This window comes from Cryptomeria japonica, chromosome 1, assembly GCF_030272615.1.
Source record: "Cryptomeria japonica chromosome 1, Sugi_1.0, whole genome shotgun sequence".
Taxonomy (NCBI): Eukaryota; Viridiplantae; Streptophyta; class Pinopsida; order Cupressales; family Cupressaceae; genus Cryptomeria; species Cryptomeria japonica.
The window spans coordinates 261026062-261039961 of NC_081405.1; positions in this window are offsets into that span (position 1 = coordinate 261026062).

The window sequence follows — 13900 nt, forward strand, 5'->3', positions numbered from 1 at the left end:
ATCAATACAACTACATCAATATACTCATGTACAAATATATTGTATATCATCAATACAACTAAACCAGTTTACTCAGGTACAAATACATTATATATCATCAGTACAACTACACTAATATGCTCATGTGAAAATACATTGTATATATTTGTACTCATGTACAAATATATTGTATATCATCATAACAGAGTTACATCAATGTACTCATATACAAATACAACATCCCACTTGATGTGCATTAGATATCCTCATGTCCTATGAGCCAAGCTTACATAGAGAAATGTCTGCATATAAATGAAGACCAGCATAAGAAACATGAACAATATAAAAAATACCTACATTTTTAAGAATTGTTAATCTACACATAAAAACTTGAACATAAAGGTTTTATAATCATTATTTAAAATGAAATGCATGATAAAAAATTAAGAGATAATAACTCAAGTGTGCCTGAAGGGTCATCTTTTTTCTTAAGAGTATATTGTATTGCTTCATGATCAACACTAGTCACTGTCCATAGTTTTTTTGTCTTTGGTCTTGCTTGATGCTTCAACAACTTGACGTTTGAAGCTATAATAATGTGCAAATACATGAGAATGGTTTAGTGTCTATCGTAGTCTTCAAATGTAGGTATGTCATTCTTTCTAATCATGTATGTTCACAACCAAGTTCCTACAACAACAAATGAACTTGTAGGATACATGAACCCATCATCATCTGTCACTATTTGTGTTAGATTCTTCTTTCCCTATACACACTATTCCACCCAATAGTCTGATCTCTCTTCATTCCCCTATGGTGCAACCACTCCAAAAATATGTCATGGCTGTAGATGATCTGAAAAACAGTGATACTCAACTAAACTTCCATGTCAACATTTGACATGGATATTGCTTGAGATAAAGGATTTAGATATTGTGGAACCCATGTATCAACCCACTCACTTGACTTGCACTAATCCCAATCACACTGAACACAACTTTGACAAAAACAAGCCAATTCTTAGGTCCAAATGGTCCATTTACTTGCATCTGAGATGCACAATGAATGCATCTTTTAAGAATCTTTAATTGTTTCACAATCCAATATTTCTACCACTATGCCCTCCTCAACCAACCAAAATAATTTGTGCAATGTTGAATCAAGATTCTCTCCCTATGACATTGATGGACTACACCGATCAACAGTAGAACGTGAATCAAAGAATTTTGCACCTAAAATCCTTAGTTACTCCTTAACTATAACTCTCTTCAAACATCCACTTTCTCCATCATGCTTCTCCTCCCCATGCCCTACTTCAAAAAAACTCCAAATATGAGGTACATGCATCTCTACATGCATTCTACTCAACCAATAAAACACACAAGCATTCTTTAATTGACCTGTGCAGTTATCTGACCATATGAGATTGTAACGTCCTAAAATTGCACCCCTTGCAATTTTTGACAACATTTGGGTCTTTGCCTTAGTGTTTGCATTCCTCAGCCTAATCAGAGACCCAAATATGCTCATGCACATCAAAAATAAATTGCAATTTAACCCTACACTTTGCCTGCACCTTGATCCTACCCCAAAATAGGGTAGGACCAAGGTGTGGCACCCAAGGATCCCCTATTTGGGACCCATTTTGAGGCCCCTCCCTTGTGCTCATCTCAAATTAGAGCAGGAAAATCCCCCCTATGTTGGCCTAAGTCATAAAATTAGTCAATTAAACTCACTGGAAAGTATATAAGAGGGATTTCCCCTCTCATTTGATATAACACATGATCTAACAAAATTCAATCAAGCATCCTAGCATTCAAGAGAGAAAGCATTCAAGCATTCAAGATCAATTAAGCATTTTTTAGTCTTCGTTCAAGCTTTGGAGAAGCAATAGAGACAAGATTTCAAGAATTGAAGAGGAGATCAACATTATATTTCATTAAACCCTAATTCTATGTGGAGGCAAGCAAAACTTCGCAAGGAGGTATAAGCACTTCAATTCCATTCAATTCAAGATCCCCTCAAAGAGGAGGATTTCTACTTTTAGTCCTTTCATTTATATTATTTCAACCACTTGGTTAATTCCAAAATTGGGGTTTCATTTGAAGACAAACCCCTATTCCCCACACATTTCCCTTTCTTTATGTGTACAAGAAACAAGTGTGCAGTTATACTTTTGGAATTAGGCTTTATTCACAGAGATGGAAAAACCCTTTTCGATGCTCAAAAAGTTCAAAGGACTGATACGAGAGCATCCCTATCCAGACAGACGATCCCTACAACTTTTACTAGATTTTGCAGAGTAGCTTTGAATCATCTCAAGCTTCTTAGGTCCATGTGCACAACCGAATCTTGAATTCGTAGCTCATTGTTTTCGCATATTTTGTTTCTATTTTCAGCACTTTGTCTTAATTCAATCAGTCAACTTACAAAAAAAGGTTAATTCCAATCTAGTCTGCTTAATATTCAATCCTTGTGCATCCTTTGGGATTAGATCTAGTAGATCCATCCCCCTCTTTTGAATCCCCCAAGTGAAAATTGAACCTTAGTTAAGTTCCCACCTTTCCTCCAAGTGGCAAATTTGGCTAAGGTTCCCAATTTTCTACTTTACATTTTGGTGAACCTGACATGTCTTATGCTTGCTTCTGATTTTTGTTTTCAAATTTGAGTGCATGCAATTTAAAATTCAAATTTTCAATTACAAGCTTAATTTCTTGGCAATTTTCAAAGATTTTAGAGGTTAAATTCCTAAAAACCTTAATTTTTTAATTCAAAATTGAGCTTGTCATTTGTCTAACTTGGATTGGTTGTTTCAGATATGAGAACTCTTCATTTTTACAATTCAATTTTTTATTTACACTTTGAAATTTTAAAAAAAAAAAAATTGTGGTTAAATTACAAAACCTTATTTTTTAATTTTAAAATTAACATTGTGGATTGTGTATATCTTGAATTCATTTTCAAATTTGAGTCTTGGCTTTACTTTCAAAATTCATTTTCCTTGGAACATTCAAATTTCAAATTTAAATTTTTAAAATTAAGCAGTTTATGAAACAAACCCTATTTTCTAAAATTAAATTAATCTTGCACAATTCTCGATCTTCCTTTAAGCATTTAATTGATTCCATCATAACTAAAGCCTCTTCTTGTCCTTTTAAACATTATAAAAGTTGGCCCTTAAGTGTGCCCTTTTTTGTTGTCCTTTCAATTAATCCTTTTATCAAACATCCTAAGTGTGTCCTATTTCGGCCTTCAAGGCTTAATTTCGCATAGCTAGACATCTCCAACTTCCATATCCTTCTAGAATACGCATTAAAATCACAAAATCTTGCTTCCCCAAAAATTTGAAACAAAGTTGGTCGAATCGTGTGTTCGGACCAAGTCGCTACCAACTTGGTCCTAACTTTTTCTGCTCAAATTTGGGAGCTTGTTTTGATTGTATTTTACTGCACAATTCCAAATATTTGTGAAATTTTATTTATTTTAGGTCACGCTAAGGTCGAAAACAAATCTGAATTTCAACATTTCCATTTTTAATTTAAATTTTAAAATTAAGTGGTTCACTACACATACCCTAATTTTTAAAATTAAATTAATTTCTTCATTTCAAAATCTTAAAATTTTAATTAAGAGGTTAAATTTGGACAACCCTAATTTTAATTTTGATTTTCCCTCCTTTCAAACTTTTAAAATTAAGAGGTTATTTAAGCAAAGTCCTAATTTTAAATTTCAAATTCCTAGATGATTGCATTATTCTTTCCAATTTATTTTCCAGGTAGTGCATGATTTTTACTACTATTAGTCCTGCCTATAGTATTCTCATTAGAAGAAGTTGTATAATTAAGGTTACCCAAGGTTTAATCACTGAGGAAATGGAGCCTAATTTGGCTAGCTTTTTCAATGAGGATATTTTTGCTTGTTCCCATCCTTCAGATATTCCCATTTATCCTCTCAATAATTCTCACAATGAGGAAGAATCTCTAACTAGAGTATTTGTTGATCAATTGACGAAGATGGAAAATCAATTTGATAATCTTCAACAATGGATGAGTCAAGAATACCTAGATAGTGAAGTTCTCCCATTGATTTAAGGATTAAAAATAATGATTCAAAATGATAAACATGGTGTTGATATCTTTCATGGTATTTCTCATATTGTTGATTCTAATATCATACCTATGAAGAGTTGTGCTGAAAACCTAGGTTATACACAAGCTCCTAGTCAAGTTAATCATTCTATTCCTTTAACAACTTCCATGACTAGTGTTCCTACCTTCACTTCAAACATCATGGCTACTTCTACACAAAATGTCATAACTACAAATGTTAGTCATGGGGGAAATACCTCTTCTTCCATTCCTCCTTCCATGAGTGTTCCCCTTGTTACCCAATCACATTCACCACCTATAAATGTTAGTCAAGGGGACAAATCCTTCAATCACAATTCTTTCATTCATCCCATGAGTCTTCCATGTGCTAGCCAATCTTCTCCATTACCCACTTATCATACTATTCCACCTCCTTATTTTCAACCTCTTCCTTCATTCAACAATGTTACTCCTCCTTCTCAAACCAACATGTCTACTTTCAATACTGAAGCTGCAATCAATAGCCTTGCCCAAACAATATCTTCCTTACAACAACAAATAGCTTCTATTGTAATAACCCATCTTCATTTCCTATTTCATGTAATAACCCTCCAAAATTGATTCAACAAAAATTGAGTATTATTTTTTTTTTTCATTATGTTTTATTCAATTGCATACTCTGGGCATCCATCCAATTAGGATTAGGCATTCATCCATTCGGGATGAGCTTCTAACCATACGGGTTAGGCAATTGTCCATACGGGACGTAAAATTCCATCTATCCAATACGGGATAGGCATCTACCCATACGGGGTAGGCATCCATCCAAACGGGATAGGAGATGCTCTAGCCAAAGACTTAGACTCATCGGGACCATTCGGGTCCTGAGCCACTCACTAAGTACTACACTCTTCTAACAAGAATGCACCGAGGTCGCCGTCCTTAGGAGTAATTAAAATTAATACAAGCTTGACTTCCGCCTCGGAATTTGGCTTAAAGCCTCGGGAAGTCAAGAGAATCCATACGGGATTTCTTCCGAGTATGCATTGAATTAAATTGATTATCTTATCTTTAATTAGGATTCTTACTCAACCAAGCCTAGACCCCACCCGCGAACGCCTGAGTACGAGGGACAACTCTGTCCCAAGACTGCCTACATACCCGCTTCGGCACGGGATCAAGGCGTAAAGTATGTAGTTCTATTTTCTAATCTATGGTTTGATGTAAACTGATTTGTGGGTACGCAACCCTTTCTAGGGTCAGTGTCCCAGACAGTTTCTCTGCGGTTGCTACCCACGATGGTAGCACTTAAGCGAAGGCTCAAGATGGCCTATTGCTTGTGGCCTAAAAAAGAAAATAACTAGATCCTAATACTTATCATGAGCGTCACCCAATTGCAAATCACCAATATCCCCTTCGAGATGAATTAAATAAATAAAGAAAGTAAATTTCATGAGGGTATTTAACTTGACCATCCTTAAAAGGGGTTTACTATGGTGTATCTCAACGGATGTGAAAATCATTTAAAAGTTATCTTATTAAATTATCGATCCAAGAGGGATTACCCACCCCTTGGATTTTAACTCCCAAATGACCCTTATTACTCCCCGACAATTTATAGGGACGATGCCACAGACGTCGTTAATGCAGCTTTATTAGGCGTTAAGTGCAGTAGTTCAACACGACGGCATTACCCGTAAGCGTGACCCAGAGGCACCATATATACCGAACGCTGCTAGTTTTGGTTTTCCAACTTCCTTTGTTTAGTTTTCTAACTACGAATAACAAAAATGAAAGCGTAAATAATTGAAATAACTACTTGAAGTGTAATTTGCATAACAATGACCATCACGAAACTTGCATAATAGTAATTGCATGAAAGATATAATTATTCCATAAATAATTCGCATGCTATGAACCATTAATAAAATCAATTAATCTATGAGAAATTTGCATGACGTAAGAAGATTTAACGAGTCCAAAATAACGATTAAATTTAAGCATTTGTATTAATGTAAGTTAGTCTCTAAAGACCAATCAAGTGTCCCAATGATTCTTAATGGGTTGAGTAACTTAATTTTAAAAGAATATAGTCTACAATTTTAAAACTTACTAAGGATAATTTAATTATGAACTTGCTACATATTAGCCCAATTTTTCTAAGTCGAAATACGATATCTTAAAGTTTACACTGAAGGAAAAATCATTATTTCCTAAATGCCATTACTATCAAACTAAAAAAAATTGACTAAATAACCAATAGAAAAAGAGTATTAATTTATATATATAAAAACCTAGTTCTTCTAAGGGAGTGGATTCAGGACGGAGTTCACAGCTGGGCCAAATTTGTAAAGTCTCCATTGGAGGCAAATTTGTGAGATTTAGGGTTTATTTCAGAAATAAAGATATTTGCAATAATAGGTTTATATTGACTGCGAGGTGACTAGTTATTGTATTTTTTTAATATTTTATGGAGATGAATTTCTATTGGGCCTTTCATTAATCGATGTGAAAAGACTTAAATCCATCGTAATAATTTTGAAGGCATTCTGATTATCTTATTAACGGATGGTTGAATATGTATTCCCGTGAATATGATGTTATCATTTTAACATTCCTTCGAAGGCTCCCATCTTTGTATTGTTAGGCGATAAATATTACTAAGTCAGGCTTGCATATTAATGCAAATGTTTTGATCCTTGGCCGTGGGAGAAAATAATAAGATTTCGGGCAATATAAGGCGTCTTTGCATCTGAACATAGTCTGGGCTTAATATTCCATGCCAAGTGATGTGAATATTTGTAAAATATGAAACACAGCATATAGTTGTTGGAAGTTATTGAAATATAATATTGGTCTCTATAGTTGGCTCGATTAATATTAAGGAGACAGAAACTAGTGCTGGGTGAGGAGTCGATAAAGTCAGAACATTGGAGAAGGATATATATTTTGGTATCTTGCATTGGGTGTTATTGTTAATTGGCCATTCTTGATATAGAAGGGAAACCAATGAATTCAGGTTTCTTCATTTGCTGAGTGCGATTGGAAATCACTTCCTTTGCCGTGGCCTTACATCCTCAAGCAAGGTCTGCGATATTTATTTGGGCGTAGGCTCTGATTCTAGTACAATACAGAGGAGTCCAGTTTGGTGACCAAACTCATAAATTAAATGACTTGTTAATTTAAATGACTCGTTTTATTTGGGTAATCTTGCTAGGGTGCAGGATGGGGACCACGGGTCCCATCACCCCTGCGACGGTTTTAATGCAACCGTCCTGCATGTTGCTGTCCCCTTACGTTGAATGCCATGCGTTACGGAGTTTTTAGGGATTTTTCTTAAGTTTGAAATGATTTCCCTCTTTTTTTTTTGTTATTTATATATATATATATATAATTATATATGTTCTTATATATAATATTATTATTATTATTTTTATACAGGAGTATTGCATTTTTAATTTATTGAAGATCACTCAGAGCAGGATAGATAACAGGTAAATAACAATGTTGTAGATTAATTTTCAAGGATAAAACACAATGAAGCAGTAACCAGGGAGGTTCTTCTTCTCTTTTTCTTTTCATTTCTTTTGTTCTCTACTCAGGGAGATCTATTCACAGGGAAAGGAGAAAATTTGTTTGTACACACAGGGAGGTCTGTTCACAGAGAAAAGAGGAAATTATTTGTACACATAGGGAGTTCTATTTACAGAGAAAAGAGAAAATTTGCTTAAATACACAGGGAAAATCTTAAACGTATTTCTACAGAGGATTTAGATAACCAGAAAATGAGAAATCTTAGAGAGATTGATTACAGCAAGATCCTTTCAAATATACATTTCAGACTTTAAATCAAATAACCAGAGAAAAGATTCAAATCTAAAACTTAATAAGATATTTTAACGATTTAATCTGGATGAATCTAATTCTTATCAAACTTTGAAATGAATGGATCTAATTTTTATCAAAAAAAATCTGAAAACAATGAATCTAATTTTCATCAAATGACTCTATTCTCCTAAATCATTTAATCTACTTCTTATCAAAACTGAAACTAATTTCTTACCAAGAATCTAAAACAAATGAATCTCATTCTCATCAATAATTTAATCTACTCTTTTTTTATCAGAATCTGAAACTAATTTTTATCAAGAATCTGAAACAATGAATCTCATTCTCATCAAACAATTTAATCTTCTTTTTATCAAACAATTTAATCTACTTCTTATCAAAAAAAACTGAAACTAATTTCTTTTCAAGAATCTAAAACAAATGGATCTCATTCTCATCAATAATTTAATCTACTTTTTATCAAAATCTGAAACTAATTTTTATCAAGAATCTGAAAAAATGAATCTCATTCTCATCAAACAATTTAATCTACTTTTTATCAAACAATTTAATCTACTTCTTATAAAAAAACTGAAACTAATTTCTTTTCAAGAATCTAAAACAAATGGATCTCATTCTCATCAATAATTTAATCTACTTTTTATCAAAATCTGAAACTAATTTTTATCAAGAATCTGAAACAATGAATCTCATTCTCATCAAACAATTTAATCTACTTTTTATCAAACAATTTAATCTACTTCTTAAAAAAAAATTGAAACTAATTTCTTAAATAATTTAATCAAATCTAATCTACAACAAGAATAAGATGCACGAGACTAAGATTGAAAGAACCTGGGTGCTTGAAAATGGTGTAGAGTCTTCCTTGATCCTCCAAATTGCAGAGAAGTCCTCCCAACAAAATCTTAGCTGAAAATGAAAATGAAAATTGACTACAAAGGAGAATTTAACTTGCAGAATTTCTTATGGAATAGCCAACAACTCTTTTTGAACTTGTACATCTTTTATAAAAGAAATTTCAAATTCCCACTACCTAATTATTAATTGAAAAAAAAGAGATTCTCTCCCAATTTGGCCTCCATGCAAATTGATTAGGCTTAGTGGGAGGAGTTACATGCAAGGGTGGTGGAGAAGCCTCTAGAAGCTTCTTATTCCTCCTACGACATGTGCCTTAATTAGGGTGAGGGAAATTAAATAACCAATTAAAATATATATATATATTTTCTATGTGTGTGTGTGGTTTATTATTTTTATTCCCTTACAATATTCATTCAATAGTTTATCCAAGGAAATATAATAGAGTTTTGTATTTAAATCAAAAAGGTGATAAAGGAGGGTTGTGACATCTATGAATCAATCAAAGTATAATGTACCCACATTTGATGTTGTGAGCCTATTATCCCATGAAATTATTAGAGACATCCCTCCTAAGCATGTAGAAGTCCCTCAATTGGAACTTTATAATGGAAAAGGTGATCCCTTAATTCATGTTAAAACATTTCAAACTTTGTGTAGTGAATTTTCTCATGATCAAAGGTTGTTAGCAAAATTGTTTACAAGAACATTAAGGGATAGAGCTTTGCAATGGTATTGTTCTTTGCCTCCTTATTCTATTACTTATTTTCAACAACTAGATAATGCTTTTATTCAACAATTTCATAATAACATTGGTCCTAAAGTTACTGACTGATTTAATGCATTATAAACAAGGTGTTAAAGAAAGAGTGACTGATTTTATTGGTAGATATAAGCATTTGTATTCTTAGATTTGTTTTCTTCTGCCTGATTGAGACATTCAAAAGATTTTCATTGCTAATTTACAAAAATACATTAGGTATAAACTTATTTTAACTGAGTTTACTTCCTTTCCGCAGTTGTGCACAATACTTCACAATTATCAGATGACTATGAGTCAATTGGAACAATCATCTCCTTCCATGGCTCTGAGTCACAAGGGTGATAGTTCTCAACAACCATTTGTAAAGTTCAAACCAAAAAAAGGATTCATCAAATTCAATGACAACAATAACAACAATAGTTCATTCATAGGTGCTACAGGTGTGCCTCCTTTGTCTTAATTCTTTAAAAGAGAAAAAGAGTTTACTCTAAATGAATCTTTGCATAGAATTATGTCTCAATTAATATAAAAGAATGTATTAAAATTTTCTCAAATCAAACCAATTGATCCATCTAAAACTACTTCCCCTTACTTTCATGTTAAATATTTTTGTCAATATCATCGCTATCGTAGTCATGATATTGAAAAAAAAAATTCATTGAGAAGTAAGATTCAAGAATGATTGATAACAACACTATATATGTGGCATGTGTGAATGATAAAGGAAACAAATCTGTAGCTCCTCCTAATCATAATATTCAAATTTTCACTGATCCTTTGTTAGAATAACTGATGGACAACTGAGAGGGGGGTGAATCAATTGTCAACAGATTATATTAATCAAACAACTTTATAACCTTTAATCGGAGCACATAAACATGAATACCGGAATAGAAGAAACAAATACCGGTAAGCAATAAAACTTAAGAATGAAATAGAGAATCAACATAATGCAACCATACCACATAACACCATGATTTGTAAGTGGAAAAAATCGGTAAATGGAAAAACTACAGTGGGAATCCTACCCACAGTTAGATAATACTTCTACAGAAAGTATGTTATACAATAAGGGGTCTGCACATGTAGGAAGGCACACTACCTAGAGTGTAATGCTCATTACAAAGGAGTCACACTGACTACAGAGAGGTTATAACCACCTCAATATAATTAGACAACAATCCAGAAGAATGAACTAACAAAGATAGCATCTACCATGCTTGATTATAGTCCTGATTAAGCTCAATACAGGAGGCCTTTGACCTCTTACATAAACCCAATTCGATCACCTATGATTGACCAAATCTCCTTCACATATGATATTTCATTCCATGACCATGACCATAATCTACATTGAGATCCTACATCAATTTATACAAACCCTAAGGCCTAAACCAATTAGGTCGGCCACCTAAAAGATATTACAATAAGATCATTACATATATCTACATTACAATGATATGCCATGTCAGCTTTAGACCAAAATAACATTAACCAGTCCATAAATCATCTTGGTAACATGTAGAAAACATGTTACATGATACCAGTCCATAACCTAGATAGGTATCAGACCTAATCTAGGTCCACCACGCCAAAGCGATGTCTACAATCAGTCGAGGCACAGACAAAGATGATCTTCAACATCCTGAATTCCATCTAGAAGCCACACCAATACTACTTATGCATCTTGTCAGAGATTCTCAGTAAAATCTCTGCTGGTAAAACCTTAAACCCTTACCGGTATAGGCTTACTAGAGTGTATGATAGCATTTGATCACCAAGTCAATGCCAACTGACCAAAACATACTCCAGAAACATGTAACACATCAAACTAAACATATTCCATTGATCCAAACATGCATGTAGTGTCAAACTGATAGTCCCTTTTGCCGGTAACACTAGATCTGATGAATACTAAGAGGGGGAGGTGACTTAGTATGCCTAAAATTACTATACTTAAACACTTTACTATTCTAATAGTAAACCGATAAAGCAGTTTAGCAAACAAACCGGTTAGCACACATGCAAACTAAATAGCAAATAATGCATTCACCCATAGAAGCACAAACACCATAACACAAAATATTTTGACATGGAAACCCAAATGGGAAAAACCATGGTGAGATGAAACTCACAAGTAATTATCTGCGGAATAGGAACCAGACTGGTTAATGTCATACAATGTTCTTTACCAGAACAAATCCTGTTAGGAATCTCAATCCCTATTAGGAGATAAGTCCGATTAAGGACTACCTTGCTAGTGGATTTTAGATCCATAGATGTAAACCACCTTGTTAGAGGATTTACAAAAGGCTTTTTGGGCCTACCCGGTTAAGGGCTACAAACTTGTCAAAGATGTGAGTGATCTAGCAAATAACACAGATTGCTTGATTAGATCCTTGATAGCTCATTCCTAATGCATTCCAGCATTACTTCAGTCTTCAACACATTCATACTCTACTTTTTTTCTCACAGACATGAACTTCTCTTCTATAATCTCACTTACAAAAACTCATCAACCACCTTAAACCCTTGCAACTTGCTAAAATCCTAGACATGATGTCCTTATAAAGGAATCTGATTTCATGTCGGTCCAATAGGATTACAATACAATTTCCTAGGTTCAATGCATCTAGATATATTTGGTAACTCGACACAAAAAGCACTGCCAGAGTGTTGGCACTGCAGAACAATGGGTTCATGGTAACTCATCACAAAATGCTAGTTGGTAACTCATCACAGAGTATTACTGGTTCAAGAAAAATACCAGTTTAAGCAAAATATTGGTTGCCGATTTGACAAATATGAAGACTGGGAAATATGAGTTTTGCCGCTTCGTTCCTTCGTACCGCTTGAGATCCTCGAACTGCTTGGGATCTTCATATCGCTTCAGATCGGTAAACATCTAAAGACTATAATACATCATACCGATTGGAACAAATACTGATTGAGCTTTAACTCATACATAGAAAAAGTGATCTCATAGCAAGTGTGTGTCCATCAATGACAATCACAACATAATCATAAAAAATGCCAACAATCTCCCCCTTTGGCATTGATGGCAACACTTAGGAAAATTTTGACATCTAAGTGTTTTACAATAAAGAATATGCCATAATCAAAATTACTCCCCCTAGGCATATACACTATCCCTTTTGCAGAAAATGCAATGTATACTACTCCTTAACAGAAAGAACATGAAAGTATACATCAAAACATCAAAATTTATATACTTCTCCCCCTTTGCCAACAATGACAAAAATATTGCAGACTAACCTCTGTTTCCTTAATATTAAAATAATAAGTGTTTATGATAGTAAAGAGTAAAATTTGTCAAAAACTAATTTAAAGTCCTGCAAAAATTGCTTCATGGATAAGGACCATGACTCAAGTAGGGATGTAGCCACCTCTTTCTCTGTCTGCATCTGGGAGACCTGTTCTTCCATGGCATCTATTGTGCTCATTTCTTGAGTGATCGTTGGGGCATCAAGATTTAGATAGCATTTCTGGAGAATTTGCAGTCTTGGCAATAGAACCAGTTGAAGTTCCTGCAAATTTTGTGTCTGGTTGCTTATCTCTGCCTCTAGTCTTGTAGACTGAAGTTGAAGCCGATGAATAGTTTGTCCATAAGTGGAGAAGGAGTCATAGGGCATCTTGAAGGTGATAATAAATGACTACATATCAGTTTGTAGTTTGTCCTTCTGAGTGAGCACATCATCACAGAATAAATGAGGTTGACAAATCTTGCTAAGTAGTAGATTGCCCTCATTAATTGCATCTCTAACGTCCTTCTGTGCCTTTTGGAGATTAGACTGAAGCTCTATTAATTTTCTCACCAAGGCAGTGTCCAGAGCCTTTTGGTGTTCCTTCTTGGCATTTGCTTCTGTGACCTCTTCCAGGCTTTGCACCTGGTCTTCTACAACTATACATAGGAGCTTCAATTGTGCAAGTGAGGAATCGGTACTGGGAAGGTTTGTACCGGGTATCAAACTGGTAAGTGTTTCCACCGTAGTTTGGATAACAACTTCCTCCTTTTTCCTCCTTAGAGAATCCAATCGCTCTTGAGCAAACTTAATGTTCTATAGCAGCTCCGATTCATTTGCAGACTAGAGGTCAATAGGACTTGTAATGTCAGCCAGTTTAGCCTAACTACCGATTGCCATTGGGATCTCCAACTGTGTGCATTTTGCCACTGCTTCCTTGTCCTTGGCTTTTTGCTTCTCTTCTTAAGCCTTCCTCTGCTCCTCTTCTTCTTTCTTTCTTTTCTCTACTTCTTGTCTCATCTCTTCATCTTTTCACTTCTTCTCTTCTTCATCCTTCTTCTTCTTGTCTTCCTTCTTTCTCTTCTCCTCATCCTATTTCTTCT